The sequence below is a fragment of the Podarcis cretensis genome (assembly GCF_951804945.1).
Source record: "Podarcis cretensis genome assembly, chromosome: 7".
Lineage (NCBI taxonomy): Eukaryota > Metazoa > Chordata > Lepidosauria > Squamata > Lacertidae > Podarcis > Podarcis cretensis.
In genome coordinates, this window is record NC_137176.1 from 58,353,145 (window position 1) to 58,375,012 (window position 21,868).

At 40.0% G+C, this 21,868-nt stretch overlaps 1 long non-coding RNA gene across 1 annotated transcript in view; it reads right to left on the reverse strand.

Moving 5' to 3' along the window:
* Nucleotides 1-364: 364 nt before the first annotated feature.
* Nucleotides 365-21,868, reverse strand: part of LOC307220684 — a 33,798-nt gene continuing 12,294 nt past the window's right edge. The window contains exon 3 of the long non-coding RNA XR_013841042.1: nt 365-436. This is a non-coding gene — a long non-coding RNA (uncharacterized lncRNA). The remainder of the gene's footprint in view (nt 437-21,868) is intronic.

Below are 21,868 nucleotides of genomic sequence, written 5' to 3' on the forward strand. Positions count from 1 at the left end.
TCTCTTAACCCCACTCCAAATTCATAGTGGTGCTCTGGCTTTCCTGGAGCTGATTCAGCTGCTACAGAAGGCAGACCAGTAGCATCCATGCTATCGAAATAGCAGTGATTTCTCTTTCATCAAGAGAGGAAACTACCACTTCTTCTAGATTTAGAATATTATCTTCCCTGTGAAATGTGTCTACTAGCAGGACACGTAACCACAAATGGGAAGAAGCGGAATGATTATTGATGGGCACTGCTGAAAAGCAGCTTGCTGTGGATGGGCTGTCCAACACAGAAAGCGCCAGAGAGAGCGGGACAATAAATTCAGCTTTACTTGCTTTTAAAGGAGAAACTGCATGATTCGCACTTCTTGAACCGATGTATGAACTGAAGGTAGCTATCCTTTGAAATTCTCCACATTTTGCAAAGCAGTTCTCCAGCCAAACAATACACTAAAAGAAATATGCATATATAGTAAGGCAAAATGTGCATGAAAGTTCATATATTAGTGAAAAAAACATACAAAAATGCATTATTGTTTGTAAAAAATATATATAGTCATCAAAACTGCATACAAAATATGTTTATTCAGAGAAATTCACACTTAAATGCTGATGATCCGTTTGTTTTGTTTTTAAATTTCAGTTTGCTGCATAAATGCAGAAAACTGAATTTAGATTGAAAAAAATAGGAAAAAACAGAGAGTTGAAAGTGGCATATTTGTTCATCCCTGGTAGTCAATATCATCATTAGTGTCAGAATCAGTCCAAAACTTTTTTCTGCCTGAGGCAAAAGATAAAAATGCACCTTATCCACACCCATTCCACCTACTGAAGCTGGCCAGACTGGCAGCAGGATCTTATTTAGCATTCTCTTTTTTTATATATATATACATATTTATTAAAGTTTTTTGAATACAAATGCATAAATAATAAACAACATTACTTATATCATAACATAATTTCGTCACTTCTTTGGACTCCCTCACGTCTCCCGCTCGCACTTACATCGTTACAAAAAAATTTTCCAAGCAAATTACCCACTTGTTTGCAATCTTATCTTCGCTCATTTAAATAAAATCTAGCAATTCTCCAAAAAGTTTGTATTTTCCTTAATCTCACTTATCGTCAAATTCAGATCTAATTCAGTGGTGGGCAATTATTTATGATCTAGCATCCTTCTTAACATTCAACCAAATTACAATATTTTTGTAAATAAATCTTAAATTTCCTCCAGTCTTCCTCAACCCTCTCCTCTCCCAGGTCTCGGATTCTACCAGTCATCTCGGCCAGTTGCATATAGTCCATCAGCTGCATCTGCCACTCTTCCAGTGTGGGTAGATCTTGAGTTTTCCAGCTCTTAGCGATGAGTATCCTTGCTGCCGTTGTTGCATACATAAAAAATGTTCGGTCCTTCTTTAGCACCTTCTGGCCGACAATACCCAGAAGGAAGGCCTCTGGTTTCTTAGTGAAGGTATACTTAAATACCTTTTTCAACTCATTATATATCATTTCCCAGAAGGCCTTCACTTTAGGGCAGGTCCACCAGAGGTGAAAGAATGTTCCTTCATGTTCTTTACATTTCCAACATTTATTATCAGACAAATGGTATATTTTGGCAAGTTTAACTGGGGTCATGTACCATCTATATATCATTTTCATTACATTTTCCTTCAGAGCATTACATGCAGTGAAGTTCAGCCCAGTGGTCCACAACCTTTCCCAGTCCTCAAACATAATATTATACCCAATGTCCTGAGCCCACTTTATCATAACCGATTTAACCATTTCGTCTTGTGTATTCCATTTTAACAGCAAGTTATACATTCTTGATAATACCTTAGTCTTTGGCTCTAACAATTCTGTTTCCAACTTCGATTTCTCCACCTGGAACCCTACCTTTTTATCATTTTTAAAAACTTCTTTAATCTGAGCGTAATGTAACCAGTCTCGCACTTTATCCTTCATTTTCTCCAAACTCTGCAATTTCCAATTGTCTCCATTTTTTCTAATATTTCCCAATATTTTGGCCATTTGGCCTCCATATTGGGTCTTTTTCGGGCCTTAGCTTCCAGAGGTGAAAGCCACTTCGGAGTTTTGTTTTCCAATAAGTCTTTGTATTTTGTCCAGACATTAAATACTGCTTTCCTGACAATATGGTTCTTAAAGACCTTATTGATCTTAACCTTATCATACCATAAGTATGCATGCCAACCAAAAGCGTTGTTAAAACCTTCCAGGTCCAGTACATCAGTGTCTTCGAGAAGTAGCCAGTCTTTTAGCCAGCAGAAAGCTGCGGCTTCATAGTACAGCTTTAAGTCTGGCAGGGCAAAGCCCCCTCTTTCTTTCACATCAGTTAGTATCTTAAACTTAATTCTGGGCTTTTTGCCCTGCCAGACAAATTTAGATATATATCTCTGCCACTTCCGGAAGCACTCCGTCTTGTCCACAATCTGCAATGTTTGGAACAAAAACAACATCTTTGGCAATACATTCATCTTAACAGCAGCAATTCGGCCTAACAAGGAAAGCTTCAATTTTGTCCAACTATCCAAGTCTCTCTTAATTTCAGACCAACATTTTTCATAGTTATCCTTAAATAGACTCAGATTCTTTGCTGTTATATTTACCCCTAGGTACTTTACTTTTTTAACCACAGTTAGTTCTGCTTCTCTCTGAAACCGTTCCGACTCTGTATCTGTCAGATTTTTTCCCAGCACCTTAGTTTTCTGTTTATTTAGTTTGAATCTCGCCACCCGACCAAAATCTTGAATCAATTGTAATACTCTTATTCTGGCTCCTGCAGGGTCAGAACTAGGTCATCTGCAAAAGCTTTAAGTTTATATTGTTTCGCAAGGACCTGAATCCCTTCCACCAACCGGTCCCCTCTAATCATATTCAAGAGCACCTCCAGAACCGATATAAATAGCAAAGGGGAAATCGGGCAGCCTTGTCGTGTTCCTTTTTCAATTTTAAACTCTTCTGTAACCACATTGTTTACTATCAATTTAGCCTTTTGTTCTGAATATATTGTATCAATCCCATTCTCAAAACCCCGACCCACCCCCATTTCTTTTAAGTTTCCCTTCATAAATTTCCAAGAGATATTATCAAAGGCTTTCTCCGCATCTATGAAAATTAGCACTGCTTTTGTATTTATGTCTGTTTGCAAAAGTTCCAAGATGTCAATAATGTTCCTTGTATTAGCAAACATGTGTCTACCTGGGAGAAAGCCTGCCTGGTCTTTGTGAATTACTTCATTTAAAACTTTTTTAAGTCTACTTGCCAGGACATCTGCAAATATTTTGTAATCCACATTTAAAAGGGAGATGGAACGGTAGTTCTTGAGTTGTGTCTTTTCAGAATCCGATTTAGGTATCAATGTGATGAATGCTTCCTTCCACGAATCCGGCGCCCTCCTCCCCTCCATAATTTCATTGCTAACCTCCGTCAGTGGTTGTATCAAGTAGTCTTTTAATGTCTTATAATACTTGGAGGTTAGCCCATCTGGCCCTGGAGATTTGCCCAATTTCATGTTCTGAATGGCTTTTTCAATCTCTTGGGGTGTTATTTTACTGTTCAGGAGTGATCTATTTTCTTGTGACAGTTTTTAAAGTCCATTTTTCTCCAAAAATTGTTTAATCTCAACCTCGTCCTGCGGCCCTTGAGTATATAATTTTTTGAAATATTTCTGAAAACACTTTCTGATCTCCGTGGGGTTCTGAATGTTTCTTCCTTCAATTTCCAAATTTGTAACTGTATTTAATTTTTGTCTCTTCTTCAACTGCCAAGCTAGCAGTTTCCCACATTTATTTGCCGATTCAAAAGTTTTTTGTTTCATTAATTTAATCTTCCACTCTATTTCCTGATTTATCAGTTTAGAATATTGTGCTTGATGGAGTTTGATTTCTCTCAAGATCGGCTGTGACTTCGGGTTTAATCTTAACTTCTTCTCTAGTTCTTTTATTTTCTCCAAAATCTTATCTTTTCTGTCGTTTTGTATCCTCTTCCTTACAGCATTCTGTTGTATCAAGAACCCCCTCATCACAGCTTTACTTGCGTCCCAAATAATTCTTTTTTCCACCGTAGTGTTGATATTTATCTCAAAGTAGTCCTTCAAAGCTTTCTGGGCCTTCTTAATAGTCTCCTGATCTCTGAACAAATTGTCATTCATCTTCCATCTAAAGGAGCCGGTTGGTAATAGTATCATGTCCATTTTCAGTGCATTATGGTCGGAGCAGGTTTTTGGGCAGATTTCCACCTTTCTGACCTTGGGTGCCAGACCTCTAGTTATCCATATTTGGTCGATTCTTGTCCAAGTCAGCTGGGCTTCAGAGAAAAATGTTCCTTCTTTTCCCAAGGGGTTCTTCGTTCTCCAAATGTCAATCCAGTCCATATTGTCTGTCAATTCAAAAAAGGTCTTTGGTAGTCTGCCGTCTTTTGTGACATTTTGGCTTTGTGACTTATCCATGTTAGTTGATACGACCCCATTCATGTCTCCCTTATTTAGCATTCTCCACTGTATCTGTGTGCAGCAAGCTAGGTACACAGTAGGCTGTGTGTAGCACAACTAGATTTTTCTTCCTCCAACAGAAGATCAGCAAGGAGACTGCCACCCATGCAGCCCTCACACAATCCCAGCATTCATCTCAAAGTGCCTAATTGTAGGGCCAATCCACTACGCTCTGAGCAGTGCAAAATTTCTGCAGCTCCTGCCATCCCTTCCTTTGCTAGCCCTGTACAGAGACCACTTGTAAGTTCACAGCTGCACCTTGCAGTCGCTGCCTGTAAACAGTAGCTTCAAGGTGTCCTCTTGTCCCCTGTCACCCACCACTAGTCAGCAGGTAGACAGCAGGTAGACACAATGCAGCTAGTTACCTTGAACATCATTGAAACTATTTAAGGGAGGCTTCTTTTATGGACAGATTTCCAAGAAATAAAAGTATTGTGGGATCATTTCTATTGCATTGTGATATATATAAAACTCCTGCAATGTACAGGTTCAGTGGTAAAACTGATGCACCAGGGCCTGGGAGACCTGGGTTCAAAACTTATTCAACCATGAAGCTCACTCTATGACACGGGGATAACTGCTAAAGTTTTATTGTGGTGAATGATTTATGCTGTCTGCAATCATCTGTCCGCTTACATGAAAATAAGTTGCACCAAGATCACTTATTTCAGCCTGTACATTCAATGAAGGACCCCCCTCTTTCACAGAGCACCATAAGTATTCAGTCTTCCTAATAAATTAATAATTTGCCAGTTTCTTCCCATTCTGAAAGGTTCTTGGCCAGCACACATCACCTGGGACCAGAGAATCTCTAAGGACTCCATGACAAAGCACTTTGCCTAGTAAGCAGATGTTCGAGGGCATTTTGATGCCAGTTCATAAGTTTCCTTCTCATCTGTTTTGGTTCATCTGTCTACATCAGCCTTCCTCAACCTTCTACCATCCAAATGATTTGGACTACAGCTCCCATCAGTCCCAGCCAGGATGGCAAATGGTCAGGATGATGAGAGTTGTAGTTCAAAACACTGAGATGGCATCAAGTTGGGAAAGGCTGATAACACATCGCCTCCATGGTTTCTTGATGAATATGTTGCTGTAAGGAGCCCAAATTCATTGCCTGCTGGCAACTGTGGCAACGTCCTTGCTCTCATATAACACATTTCAGAGCATACGCAATTGTGCTGCAGCACGGACTAAAGAGACTCTTTCCAGTTTGCCGCTTGCTGCTCTGGCAAGGTTCTGTACAGAGTTTAGCTCACTTTTGTTTGAAATATTACAGTATCAAAATCTCCTGTCTCAACCGGATTGCGGGATTTTTGCAAATACTCTCCCTATCCAAGATGGTGACACACCTTCCAGTGTCAGAAAGCCAACCAATCAATGGCATTTTCCAACTTAGAGAGGGAAGCAGGGGTCTCTCTTTGTTGGTCTCACAGCTGGATTTAGCTAGGGTGTTTCCCAAGAAAGGAGGTTATTTCTCCTCCCTAATAGAATGCTATAGCACTAGGGCAGGGATTTCCCTTCCCTTCATATAGAAAGGAAATAATCAGTCTTACAAATCCACTCACCTCTATATCGGTGGGTGGCAACTGTGCCTCAATAGTTTTCCAGCGTAGGGGTGGAGGTATGCCACCTCACCCCTGCATCATGGCTGGCCGTGTCACCTATGTTGAGGGACAGCCCCAGCCAATCAGCCAGCAGGGTGGGTGTGGCCGCAAGCCATTTAATCTCAGCATGGCTGGCCAGCTCCCTCTTTCTTGCCTCTTCGTCAGATCACCCTACCCACCCACCCTCTTTTCATGTTTTGCTCTGATATGACCTTGCTATGGCAAATGTTGGTTGCCATGTTGTTGGGGCCAGGTAGGATTTTTTTCCCACTTGGCAAATTGGCACTGGCCATTTAGTTTTTGCCTACCTAGTAACAATCTTCACAACTTTTGTGAGGTTAGGCATTGGGTAAGACTTCATTTGGCTGGAGGGGAGGTTGTTGCCTTCGTCTGCCCCTCCTCAGGAAGGGTATCCTGTTAAAGAGATCAGCGGTGTGGATACTGTCCAAAGCCCAATCGTGGGCTAGGGCCATGTCACAGCCTCTACAGGGACCCCTTGGGGTGGTTCCACTATCTGATGTAAGTTATAGGGCACCCCCTATCAGTGGTTTACCCTTCCATGGACTTCCTGCAGGTGAGCAAGAGTCAAGATATAGCCTGGCTTCACCCCAGTGCCAAAACCAAACCACTCACATCTGTAACCAATACATTTGTGGCCTATTTGAACCCATAAACCAAAATACTCCATGTCAGTGTGATTTATTGTTCTCCTGGGAACTTTGGGGCTCGAGTGCATTGGTGCGCAACAGAGTGGGGAGGGGGGAAATAGTCAGCATTTTCTACTGACTGTGGTGCCAATTTTAAAAAATTACAATCTATCCTTTAAAGAAATTTAATAAGTAATAATTAATAATGGGCCATCCCTGCTTCATAATCCACTGCAACATGGATGCAAATCACCCCATCTCCACTCACCAGCCTGATTATCTAATGAGCAGGGCATGGATGATTTGCACCCCCACTTCAGCACCGCAGTGAGGAGGGAAAATGCCCCTCCCTGCTAGAACAGAGAGGGCACATAAGAAGTATATGAAGCTGAAGCTCAGGAAATGGATATGTGAGTCCCTTCGTATTGCACAACTCCTCTTAGATATATTCTGAATGATCAAATACAACGGCCAATGGACTTCTTTCAGAAAAATGTACAGGAAACATTTCCCCAAAGACATAACACAGAATCCATAACTGAAAGAAAGCTAACTGGCATTTCGTATTCAAACACAGTTCAGAATGTTTCATACAGAGCAGGTTGTTGTGACCAAGACACTAGGATATACCTATAAATACATGTGCAGTATAAATCTATGCAAGTTTATTCAGAAATAAGTAAACAGAAATAATGTAAAAATGAAGAGGATCGCAGTCTTAGTTTGTCCCTAAGATAAAAACAAAATCACAAAATTGTGAAAATCATTAATGTTTGGAGTCTTCTCTCTCAGATTTTTGTGTTATCATTCAATAAATCTTCAGTGCTCATAAAAAAGGGACAAAACCTGTCCCTGTACTTTCTGCATATGTCTGAGCATCATTTGCAGGAAGCTATTTCACACTACCTCAGCTTGAAGAGTTGCTGTTTTTCACACTCACCAAGAAATAAGTGCATGTGAGAATAATACCTTTACAATTTTGAAATGTCCTCAGACTTTTAATCTCCAGGCCATCATCATCTGTGAACTCGTCTCCCCCTCTCTTTTCACACTTAGAAAGAACAGGAATCATGCAATATCCCCATAAGGAAATATGAAAAGATGGGGTGGAGGGGCCATAGTGTGTAAATGTATCCTAATATAAATCCATACATTTATAAAACTGTACAGAAATCATAGATTGACGCATACAAATTGTCACACTGCTTCAATATAATATAATCACACATCTGATGTCAAATTGAATGAATGTTTAATCAGAAATAAATCCCACTGAATTCAACAGGGCTTATGTCCAAGAAGTATATATAGGATTATAACCTTAGTTTGAATATTCATATTAGAAAACACACATGTGTAGCAAACCATCTTGGCAAGATTTGGCTCTGTGGTTCTCCATTACTGATTTTTTCCTCCATGGATCTAAAAGCATCAAACAATCACCACTGTTTTATCCTCACAACAACCATGGGAGGTAGGCTAAATTCATGTAGCGACTTTCATGGATGAGTCAGGATTTGAAAACCCAAGGAAGCAAGGGATACTATTCCAATAATCTAGCCACTACACAACAATGGCTCCCTTCCAGTCACTGATCCCTACCTCTAAACTAAAGTACTAAAAATCCCACAATGTCACCAATCTGGATCAAGATTAAGAGGTAAATGCTATGTAAACATATGCAAGTAAAGACTTTTCCGCTTCACATGCAGTTCTTTTGTAATGCTCATGTCCTTCCAAAGGATGAAATAAAACAGGCATTGAAACAGCTGCCTTGAAAGAAAAACAAATATTCACACACAGAGAGATAGAAAGTCTTAACTGGTAGTATAAATGGGAAGTGGAACAGAAAGAATCCTCATCTGCATCATGTAAAGGCTGCTGGGGGTTATTATAACCTTACCATATTTAAACATATTTTACAACAAAATGTCACCTCTCTTTAACAAACAATTAGGGCAGGCTGCATGGAACTTCACAAACAGACTGTCTGAAAATCCCTTCCCTTCAATACATGCTACAGAACAGCCATCCAGACAACCAGACAAGCTGTCTCTATTGACATCTGTTCCCTTTTCAATATATGAATTATCCTCCTGGGTAATGCCATCTTCAGCTGCTTTAGCACTGATGCCACCTTACACATTACCTACTCCAATATTTCTGCCATCAGCCGCACAACATTTTTTATATTTCAGAAGCCCATAAGGGAGGGGGGGGAAGTATCTGCCAGTGCCCAGCTTTGTATCACATTAGAAGTGGAATCCAGTTAAGAAGGGGCTAAACTTGCCACCCTCACTTCAGTGGCTGATTTCAACATGGTACAGAGCAAAGCTACCCCAAGCTCCATTTCCGTTGATGTCTCCCATGCAGTACCAGCTCTACCATTGGGCAGAATGAGATAGGCACATCAGGCAGCTAATCTGCTGGAGGCCAGTGGTGAAAGGGCAACAAAATCTTATTTTATAAAGTATTGTTATTGCTGTATTTTTACCACCAAGGAAGGGAAGAGGAGCCTGTGGTGTTTTCTGTCTCGGTTATATAAAAAAGCCTAGGATATTGTGCACCTTGACTTAAAAGCAAGTTAAAAGCAAAAAGAAACTAAACACATACACGCATAAAATCACTGCTCCTATAGCTTTATGCTTTGTGGTTCCTAAATCTATTGCCATTACTGTTACTGCAGGTGGAAAACAACAAAATTCTCATCGCACATCCCCACACTTGTTGGGTTGGGTTCGCTGTAGGCCACTGATTATTTTGCCTAGCTGCCTCTACTGAACTTTTTAGAAATAGAGCAGATCAAAAAAAGAGCACCAGGAGACATAAATATTCTTCTGCCTGCTGTGCAGAACTATTTGTACATGCAGCACTCCTGGACAAAGGAGCAAAAGATGCTAGGACAGACTCAATTGTAACAAACCATTTCTCTTCCAAAATGGTGAGTCAGGTCTTTCAAATGATTGTTACATTCTGAATGCAGCGTGCTCTTAGGTACATTAAACAAAGGAGAAGATGAGGTTGCCTTCAGTGCCCTGCATTGTCAAATGACAACAAAGCTGGCAGAATTTTGCCATTGGAATCTGTACAGCAATATCACAGACATTTACTATTTCTTTCATTTGTGGATGGCTTGACTCATGCAGCTAAATGACAGATTTACAGTTTACAGTAAAATTGCCTGCAATGTTATTGCATTGGTGCTGATGTATTTCAGCAAACACAGCTACAATGAATTTGAGCAATCAGCTGTCTACACAAACATCAAGACTCTTCAGCGGGAGCACAATGTAGTAGGCAACAAATACTGATGGAATTTCTCTTTGCATTCTGGAAGTCACTAATGAGGTTTATTCATTGAGAGTTGATGACACTCGTGGATAATATATGCAGTCAATCTCTTTACAAGGCAGCTTAGATGGGAAATGGCATTTCGCGTCATGAAACTGGCTCTTGATTGGCCCCAAATCAGAGGGTAATTGGGGTTTTGATTTCATGACATGGCTGCAGAAGTTCAGATGGAATTTGTAGGGGAAATGTGGCACCGAGTGAAAGGGGGCTCTTTAATATGATCTGCACCCTCAAGTGGATTTTTATCTTCCATCTGAGATACAATTCTGTTATGGCGCATCATTTATTATTTTTGCATATATTTGAAATTCTTACGGCCAAGTGGCTTAAACAATAAACACAAAGATGCTGATAGCATGTGAATATGTTAAGGGACAAGATGACAGCAAGATGATGGGTGCCATCATTTATAATTTCTTGAACACTTATAACTTGCTAAGCATCTTACAGGGCTTTTATGCACTTACTATTTATAGTGGCATAGTTGCTGTTTAATCTGACATTTTAAAAGATGAATTTGTGGTTGATTGTCTTTGCCTTTGGTCACATGTTGCTGTTATTAGAGATCGAGTGTGGGGTATTCTTCTCCACACTAATAGTAGGTTGGCCCTGAACTGAAAAGAAATTCAGCAGCCATAGTCACATCCTTATGTTCTTCCAGGATCTGATCGTCTCCTCCGTGACATCACCATGGAACTCATGACATCATCTTCCTTTCTTGGGCAAGGTGATTGAGCGCATGGTTGCTGAACAACTCCAGGCACGCCTGGAGGATGCGGACCATTTGGATCCCTTCCAATCGGGATTCAGGCCTCATCATGGGACTGAAACTGCCTTGGTCGCGCTGGTTGATGATCTCCGGCGAGCTAGGGACAAAGGTGAGAGTTGTTTCCTGGTTCTGCTGGATCTCTCAGCGGCCTTTGATACAATCGACCATAACATCCTTCTGGACCGTCTAGAGGGGCTGGGAGCTGGGGGCACTGTTATACAGTGGTTTCGCTCCTTCCTCCTGGGCCTTGTTCAGAAAGTGGTGGTGGGGGATGAGTGTTCAGACCCCTGGGCCCTCACTTGTGGGGTGCCTCAGGGTTCCGTCCTCTCCCCCATGCTTTTTAACATCTATATAAAGCCGCTGGGAGAGATCATCAGGGGGTTTGGACTGGGTGTCCATCAATATGCAGATGATACCCAGCTCTACCTCTCTTTCAAATCAGAACCAGTGAAGGTGGTGAAGGTCCTGTGTGAGTGCCTGGAGACGGTTGGAGGATGGATGGCGGCTAATGGATTGAGGTTGAATCCTGACAACACAGAAGTACTGTTATTGGGGGACAGGGGGCGGGCTGGTGTGGCGGACTCCCTGGTCCTGAATAGGGTAACTGTGCCCCTGAAGGACCAGGTGCGCAGCCTGGGAGTCATTTTGGACTCACAGCTGTCCATGGAGGCGCAGGTCAATTCTGTATCCAGGGCAGCTGTCTACCAACTCCACCTGGTACGCAGGCTGAGACCCTACCTGCCCGCGGACTGTCTCGCCAGAGTGGTGCATGCTCTAGTTATCTCCCGCTTGGACTACTGCAATGTGCTCTACGTGGGGCTACCTTTGAAGGTGACTCGGAAACTACAACTAATCCAGAATGCGGCAGCTAGACTGGTGACTGGGGGCGGCCGCCAAGACCACATAACACCGGTCTTGAAAGACCTACATTGGCTCCCAGTACGTTTCCGAGCACAATTCAAAGTGCTGGTGTTGACCTTTAAAGCCCTAAACGGCCTTGGCCCAGTATACCTGAAGGAGCGTCTCCACCCCCATCGTTCTGCCCAGACGCTGAGGTCCAGCATTGAGGGCCTTCTGGTGGTTCCTTCATTGCGAGAAGCAAAGCTACAGGGAACCAGGCAGGGGGCCTTCTCGGTCGTGGCGCCTGCCCTGTGGAACGCCCTCCCATCAGATGTCAAAGCAATAAATAACTACCTGACATTCAGAAGACATCTTAAGGCAGCCCTGTTCAGGGAAGTTTTTAATCTGTGATATTTTAGTGTATTTTTGGTTTTTATGGAAGCCGCCCAGAGTGGCTGGGGAAACCCAGCCAGATGGGCGGGGTACAAATAATATATTATTATTATTATTATTATTATTATTATTATTATTATCATCATCATCATCATCATCATCATTATCATGCTCCAGTACATGTCAGAGTGATGAGTATGCACACAGGAATAGTCCTTTCATTGCATCATCATCTTCATCATCATCATTATTATTAAATGTCTAATATTCTGGAATTCTAATATTGAGGGACTAGAAAAGATTAGAAAATGAACTACATGTCTGCCTGAGTTTGGCAAACCCGTTTGTGGCGAATAAGTTTTGTTTGCAGCTAATGACTGCTGTCATGGCTAGTACTTCAACTCAGTACCATTGTCTGTATCTGTCATCTCTGAACTGAGGTTGCAAACTAACATCTTACACCAGTCAGAGGGAAAAGGTGTGAAACAGATGTTTCCCAAACCACGCCCATCAACCTCAATCCTGTCCACACAGAAACTGGAACAATGGTTGTACACATGCCACACAAATGAAAATATCGGGGATCCATTACAGACCTTTCACAAAAGTCAGATTTTTTTCCCCAGCAGCATCAGAAGTGTGTTTTTAAACACATTATTTCAGAATACTAGCTGAATAATGATGGTGCTGTGTGATAGCATGACCCCAAAATGGGAAAAACCAGCAACTAGACCACCATAAATGGTAAGTACAGAAAGGCCTCCAGGTACATGTGGCCTGTCGTAGGTTTGCATTGTAAAAAGAGGATTCACTCTTCAGCACCTTCTTGAAAGATATTTGTGAGGGGCTGAATTTCGAAGATAGTGAGCAGTCAGCAATATGATCATATTCTCAGCAACTGGTGAAATGTACCTTCCCTAAGTATTCCTTGGTTTGCAGCTTGTGGAGTGATGCAAGCATCTCTGGGATCCTAGAAAATCACACACTCACACCAGTGAGCTACATGTGAATCTTTTGATCTTTGCATAGTTTAAAGCAAAATATGTAAGTCTTTCAACTCTATCACATGATCACTCCCACTTAGAAATGAGTAAATTTATAGAGCAAATGATTGTGAAAACTCCCAAACAGATATTGCATTTCATATTTTTTTGGGGGGGAAGGGGGGAGATAACACACAAAACCAAAAGAGCTTGAACACTTTGTGTTGCTTATGGCTAGACTTGTTAATACACAAAACCAGAAAAGTTGTCCATAGGCTTTTGGTACAGTAAGTTCCAAAAACAGCAGTAAGAAAGAAAGTTACCCATACATGTAATCAAAAGGCTAACAAAACCAGGATAATATTTGGCTGTGTTGAATGACTATTTCTCATACTGGAAATAATATTATGATGCATCTGCAATTTTAAAAGGTACATTTCTATGTGGAAAAATTAACTGTGGGTAAGGGCACAAATAGAAATTATGAAGATTGGGGTTAACATATAGGTCTGTACTTGTGGCAGTCAGCATTATAATTTACAGTTTTTAGCACTGGCACTAAGGTACTGGAAAAGGGTTCCATTCTGCTTTCTTTTTAACAAAAAAACAAAAAAGATGCTATTTTGTTGTTGAACAGTTTGTTGCTTAAAGTTTTGCACTACAGAGCTTCATAATAGAAAGGAAAAGGAACAATAGGTACTGACATCATGGCTCAGTGTATTCAAAACATGGATTGGCACCTGGAGTGTGGTGGAAATATCCTAAAAATCATATTGAAATCAATTTCAGGAGTTCGGCTTTACAAGCTGTACACTATTGCCCCAAGGAATAAATAAAACTCCAGAGAAAAATGCAAGCTATGTAAATATCCCAAGAGACTCTCAGAGGCATGAAATACAAGCACTTTTATACATTGCCATGTTTGTTAGCAACAAGTAAGCAATCAGCTGCTTTTAGCAAAATAAAAATTTGGTATCGTATCATTCAACACAGAGATGGTGCAGAACAATGAGAGTGGAGCTCTAAGGGTGAAATCCAAAGATCTTCAGCTCTAAGAACTCTGCATCTGCTCACTTTTCAGAATGAAAGCAAGGAGATGAGTAGTACAATGTAGTACAAGGAGTAGTACAAGGAGTACAATACATTCCAGTTTTGATGGGGTCCCTTGTGATGCACAGCACTCATTTTTATTTGAAACTATTCTATTTTTCCATCCTTCCCACAATTAAATCGAGAAGGATAGTTATCTGAAGGTCTGTGAACCAATGAGAATTACTCCCCAAATATTGTGTTTAGGATTGGCTTGTTAGCCTACTATAACACACAATGGCAATACAGACTTTTAACACAGTTGCCCCAATCCAATGCCCCAGTCCAGGAACGCAGCTTATTGGAAACTTATTCAGTAAACATTCTTCAGTTCAATGGATAAAAGAAACAACCAAGGGATATATGTGCAGAGCTTCTCATTCCATGAAAACAAATGGAGAAACCCTTGCAGATCAAAATGTCTGTATCCATATCTCCACCAGTGTGCTCACAGAAATTCAGTGGTACAAGTTTATTATGACTATGGAATATTTTACAGCAAACTACCTCATAGACACCCCATTGGAGGAGTGTTACAGAGACAGAGAAACCTTTGTCTCTGTTGATTACTGCATTTTTAATTTGTGTATTCACAATAAATGCAATCACGTTGTGGAATAACAACAAACCTTCAACCTCAACCATGTCTTAAGGATCACTTTGAAAGCTTTACTTTCAATACTGGCAAACCCAAAAGAGCATCCAGATGAGGAAGCGCAATTTATATCCAATTTACCTACATGCAATGAATTTTAACACCTTTTAGTGAAAGTTTGATATATTTATCTTGTTTATTTTACTATTAACTGAGAACATTATTTTTCCATTACTTGTGCAATCCAAGCAACATGTTGCTATAATAGAAAAGGAGAGAGATCAACAGAATGTGTCACTTCTCAGGTTAAAGCTCTGCCTTAGGAAGAATAATTATCATATTATACTGTGGGTGACATGTAGGGGTATAATGGCTGTCACAGTAGTGGGAATATTACAAAGGTTTGCAAGCAAACAGAATGAATAATTGAAAACACAGTACTTTTATCTTCACGTGTTGGGTGGGGGAGAGACCAATATTTTGTGGTGCATCAAGTTATTCAGTTTATTCTCATGAAATCTGAATGTCTTGACCAATACAAAAACAACAATAATGCCTGTACTTTGATTTAAACACCAAATAACATTAATAAATATTCTTGGGAAGCAAAGATGTACCTCTGTTTAATCAGCACTTATTAAAATTTTATTCCCTATAGTTATTCAACAGGATCCATGGTATAAGAACGTAATTACAAAAATCAGATTTGAGCTCATTTGACAACAGAAGGGTTTTTATGGTGACCTATCTCCAAATGTTCCTATTTGTAATTAAATGCAGCAATCAGCAGTAAGGATTTTGAAGCTGTTTTAGTAGTTCCGCTATTCTGCTTAACATGTGGCACCCATAATAATTAAAATGATACTAACACATGCACAATTTTATGGCCCTTATGGTGCAACCCATTATGCCAAATAAGGGCCTCTGTTTTCACAGCATACTGCACATGGTCTCATTACACCCACTTTTCTTTTCCTGTCTTCACACTAACAACTGTTAAAGTGAATCAACACACGAAACGTACTCTAACAGCTTAGTGTTTATGATATGTGTGCTGTTAGTCAGTGAACAGGAAAATCTAAACATTTACTGTTTATGTAAAGAATAGCGCTAGTGTTAGTGAATTGCTCGGGTCTGCTTACTTTATTATCCAGATCAAACGTACCGGTGGGTTTTTCCCGGCACCTATATTTCCCCGTGGTCTTACTCTTGTGCGTTGGCAGGCTGATTTGAATTCGCAGAGCCTCTGTTAAACTTAAACACCCCCCCTAAAGCCAATGATTTCTGGATTAGCTTTTCTTAAAAAAAATAATGAATAATTTTGTAATTATGCAGCTACTCAAAGACCCCCCTACACTCATTTTACAGTCATCAATTCTGAATGGTTTCCAGTCTCTCTGGTCTGGGATGCCATCCAAAGTAGGTCCCCCAGGTGAAACACCAATGGATTGAACTAAATCTAGCCTCCGCATTTTCTATTATAGCTCTTTGTGAACATTAGTTGAAAGTTCAGATAAGCAGCATAACTACCCATCATTTGGGGAAGGTCCCACCTTTTTTCTCCTTCTGCTGTGGCTACTTAATCCTAACAGTTTCTGAAATTTGTCACATTATCACTGTAATGGAAAAGAATCCAGAGTCTAAATGAGAAAAGCATTTTACCTCAATTGATTTCAGCCCTATACTGGAAGTATGTCATCAGAAAAGGACACTGTTCCATTTAGATTGCAGATACCACACATAAATATCATTGTAACGGGGGTAACACTGTGTAGGATTACAATTAAGATGCCAGTTGTGTGTGTGTGTGTGTCTATTTATAATTGAGTTTTCAATTATAGCACGTTAAGACCCACAAAATGGCAAAACACTGTACCAATGCAAAGAGGGTTTTCTAGCAGGATCCTTTTGGAATTAGAATGACCAAAATTAAAATTTGATATTAAAATACTGTGGCACCAATATAATGTACTGATTTTTCACTCAGTGAGTGCTAAGATTCTGGTCATTGTGCATGTATTTCCTGGTGCAGCAAGTCTTAGGGTACATTTTCAGGGCATCTGCTCATGCTGGTACTTCCTCTCCCCATACACAAAGACATGTCCATCCATCCTCCGCTTCAGCAAAGCCAGTGAAAAGCCAGCCATGCAGATTACCCAGCCCATTCTGTTCCATCTAATTCTCTATGAGCTGTATAGAAGGGAATGGAAGAGCATTTCATCTCCCAAACTTCTCAGACCCCAGCCTTCCCTCTCTCTTCATCATAACTTCTTGAGCCTATGATTTAAACATATGATGCCCTAAAAAGCGTGAAGAGTGTTGTGACCCATTTTTGCCCTTGTCTCACATACTTTCATCCTTTTCTAAATAAAAGACAAAAGGTACCATTGAGTGCATCCCAAATACATGATTCTCTTTGAACTTGCGGTCCTTGGTTCTTTTTTTAAAAAAATCTTGGATGAAAAACGAATGTTTGTGATCAGCACAACCACTTGCTAACCCATGATCAAAAGCAAATAACCCACTTTGTTTGTTTCTTACTGCAAATGAATTAAATTAGATGCCATTAAGAGAACTCGCTGTTTATATCCTTGTTTCAGCAGTGGTAGTATTTGAAGTTTCCTGCAGTAAGTTCATTACTCGTATTTTGTCCAGAATTAGTGAAGCGTGCTGAAAATTGCTAATGACAGATGTTTCTCCACTCTGTCACACTTCTTGTATCATTTGATTTGGAAAGCAACATACGGTGTTCTGCTCTATCAGTATGTCACAGACTGTCTGTAAACAGCTGGTCATAACTCAGTTCAGTGAAAACCATTACTTTCCAATGAAGTGCTGGACACCCTCCAAATTGCATTTTGGCATGGCCTAGGCTGCTTAATGCACAAAGTTCTTCTGTTCCGAGGTTACCTAAGGAAGGATTCCCTCTCCTTCTCCCTTCCCCCACAACCTTCTTCAGCTTGTGTCATAAAAATAAATGCCTTTTAAAACAGTAACTAGAAACTAAATGCATTATCTTTTTAAAAGACTATTTCCCCCCCTCTCTCAAGAGAGCATGAAATCTCTCCAACACTGGTCCAGTGTTAAATAATGAAAATAATAATGATGATAAAATAATAATAATATCACTATCTTCTTTTCATCACTATTTTTGTTTGTGGTTAGGTTGTATATTAGCATGACTAGGGCACATAAAACAAGCACAGATTGAAATGTCTCCTGTCAAATAGCAGTGGCACTAACATTGCTATGACTCTGGGGCAATTCAAAAAATCTTAATTACAATGAATCCTATTAAACACAACTCCAGAAAAAAAAAATGAGATAGGAATACACAAACATTGGAGTTGGATCTTCTTACCATAGACAAGAATTCGGGCTTAGTTTAAGAACTAACATATATCTATGTAACAAGGTTGGGTGCATATGGTATGTTTGAGCCAAGAACGTGCTATTTTATAGTAGTTAACTTTTATAAATGAAACTGGAAACTCTGAAAAGTTCCTACATGCACCTTCATCTATCTTTGATTGACTTCACCCATCAAGTGATGCATTGCACATGTGAAACAGCCACCACAGATCAAATACCGCATAGGGAGTGTTCATTATCACACAATATTTTTCAATAGAAGCCATTTCTTTTCTGTTGTGAGGGCTTTGAGGGCTGTAATACATGACTATAATGACTATAGGGATGCCCAGTGGCCCTTTCTATAGAAAATGGTTTACCACAGTAACCATAGCATAGTAACCATGTAGATCTACCATTAGCACAAGTTTAACGCAGTCTTTAAGTGTCTATGGATGATAATATGGTTATGCTTCCATTAGGGTTATATATCCATAATCCAAGCAGCACTCCCTCACAAGGTTAATGTATTTTTTTTTACCTTATTCTAACATTTTCCCAAGAACTTCCAAATAACAGGTTGTCGTCTTTCACTGTTTATCTAAGAGCACCTACTAAGATTCACAACTCAGTGGAATTTGAACCTTTTTCAAACAATTGTGGATCACAACTCACTCAAGCTGATCAAACTAAGAAATGAACTACCATAGATATCAAGTTTTTAAGGATAGTGCTAAATAAGATTCACAAAAAGTACATTAAAACCAGCATGCTGATATAGGTCTGTATACAGTGGACATTTCTGTCTAGAAATGTTGATTAGGATGGTGACTAATATGTCTATATTATACTGTCCTAGAATATAAACTCCAGCTCCCTGCTGAGAGAAAGATCCTGCAGGGCCAACTGGGAGCTATCCAGGGTCCTGCTCTAGAGAGAACTGCCTTGTGTGAACCTTCCTTGGTTGTGCATGATTCTGCCTTGACTTTACCTGATCTGCCTTTGCCTTTGCCCAGGCTTCCTCAAACTTGGCCCTCCAGATGTTTTGAGACTACAGTTCCTATCATCCCTGACCACTGGTCCTGCTAGCTAGGGATCATGGGAGTTGTAGGCCAAAAACATACGGAGGGCCAAGTTTGAGGAAGCCTGCCTTAGCCTGGACTTGGCTTGACATTGCCTGGCCTAACTTGACTAGCTTGGAAGGAGCTTTCTGAGGACTGAAAGCCTTAGCAGAGCATAACAGAATTCATTCCACTGAACATTCCAGGCTGCAGTGTGGAAAGTTGAATACAGAATCTGTATTAATCAATAACCCTGCAATCTTCAGTGTACACCAAAGGCTGCCTCCATTCTAGTTCTCACCAAGCACATGTTTAGTTAACACCCAGTAATACTTTGTGCCAGTGAAGTTGCCATAAAAGAATTTCAACCCACAGTGTCTTCATCATTCTTAACTTATTTCTACATTTGACAATAGCCCAGTTCTTATCACACATTGTTTCTGCTATTAAAGCAAAGAGAAGAGAATGTGTAAACATGAACTTGAGATCTTAATCAAGCTCACAGCACACTTCTTTGCAACCAAAAGACTGTAATCAGGGTGAGATTATTGCTGGCAGTGAAACAAGGCAATAGAGTGGACTGAGATCATGCAAATTTGGACTTAATTATTTGTGTCATAACAAGACAGAAAAGTCAGAAAAATGTTATTCTGAGAAATGGACTTGATTTTACAAAGAAATGTGAGTATTTGCAGGCTTAACGGAACATTATTCCATCAAGGAATTGTCAATAAATGAAACCATCACAAAACATGTGAATAAACAACAGAATACAGGGCTAAATAAAGTGAGTCATTTTGGAAGATGTATAAGAACAACCATGACATGAATTAATTGTTTACTTCCAACAGGTTTGTTTCATGCACCTCAGACAAGCTGAGTAAATGTAGCAAGAAAATGCAAAGGCGGGTGTTAGGGCCAGCCCATAGACAGAAGGAGGCAGCTGCTTCAGACAGCAGATGTTGGAGGGTGGAAGTAATGGTCAAAATTGTGTATGCCTGGCATATACATGTTTAAGCTAGTCTGCTGTCTTCAGGTCCAGTGGAGGACAATGTCCCATCACTAGTGTTGAAGTAAACTTCAACTGCCAAGACCTTTGAGAGCTGCTGACAGTCAGAGTACGACAACTTTCCCCAGTGAAGTTCTCTCCAGGTATTTTGGATGACAACTTCCATAATCCCTGACCATTTCTGGTTGATCTGATGAGAGTTGAAGTCTACTCCTCAGCTCTCCAAAATGTTGGGTTGGGAAAGGCTAAACTAGAGCATGACAAACAGCCCAAGAGCTCACTCACTCCAAGCTTGGGAACAGAAGTAGCTCACATCTTCTTCCATTAGATACCACTGCCACCAGCTCATTCTTTTCCTCTGCCCTTGAGATAGGAGCAAATTCTCAAGGCTAAAAGCCTCCTGCCTAGACCTTTTCCTCTCTGGAAAGGTAGACAACTTATTTTCTTGCATTCTCTCTAGTATATGTAGCATGGGCCAAAGTGATCAGGGCACAGTTAAAATAACATGTGAGCAGTCACAGAGGCATATCATACCTCCACATTAATTAATTTACTAAGTATAAAGTTTAAGATTGGGAAAAGGAAGAACTGCGGAAGCCCCGTCAGACATTCAGCTTCCAAGAGAATGTTCGAAAACCGGAACACTCACTTCCAGGTTTCAGTTGTTCGGGAGACAAAACATTCGAGAACAAGGCTGTTTGAAAACCAAGGTACGTCTGTATATTCACATTTTTAGTGTACTTTATTGTATTTTGTTCTCTTGATTGGTATTTTAATACCTACTAATCTAGAATTATTATTATTTTATTAGCAAAGATTTAAATTCAGACTAATCAGTGTTTATTAGGCAGAGGAAAATAAAAGGCAGCATACAGAAGATTGTACGTATTGTAGATTGCATTTCTATAAGCAAGCATTACCTGGTGGTGGTGGTGGTGGTGGTGTTATGGACACAGCAAAAGCTTTTGACAATATTGAATGGCCATTTTTGGTTGAGATGTTAAAACTTACCATTTTGGGGAAAAGATTTTAAACAAAGGTACAGGTAATGTGTTCAGCACAAAAGCAAAGATATGTATCAACGGGATATCTTCAAATCTCCTTAATTCATATAAAGGTACAAGTCAAGGTTGTCCTTCATCTCCACTATCGTTCGCATTGGGAATAAATCCACTTGCAATTAAAATCAGGACCTGTAAGAATGTCAGTGGAGTAAAAATGAATACACATGAAGTAAAGATTAAACTATATGAATATTATATGCCCGTAATGTTAATAATAATAATATAATTCTATGATTCTTTGTTGAGATTCCTGCATTGCATGGGGCTCATAAAATTCATAGAACCATAGAGTTGGAAGGGACCCTGAGAATCATCTAGTCCAACCTATATATGCCCAATACTGGCATCAAACCTGCAACCTTGGCATAATCAGCACCATGCTCTAACCAACTTAGCTATACCTCTGGGTTCCAACTCTACAATTCTATGATTCTATTATCCTATGTGTGTGGTCTGCAGGAGTCAGAAAACACTTCATGGGAATCTCTGTGCAATATGTGAAGTTGGTGGGAAATAATTAATTAAATCAATTAATTAAATCATGGTTCTCCTTCATTATGTGATGTAAGCAAAATTACATTTATATACATTTATTAAAAACATTAAATAAAAA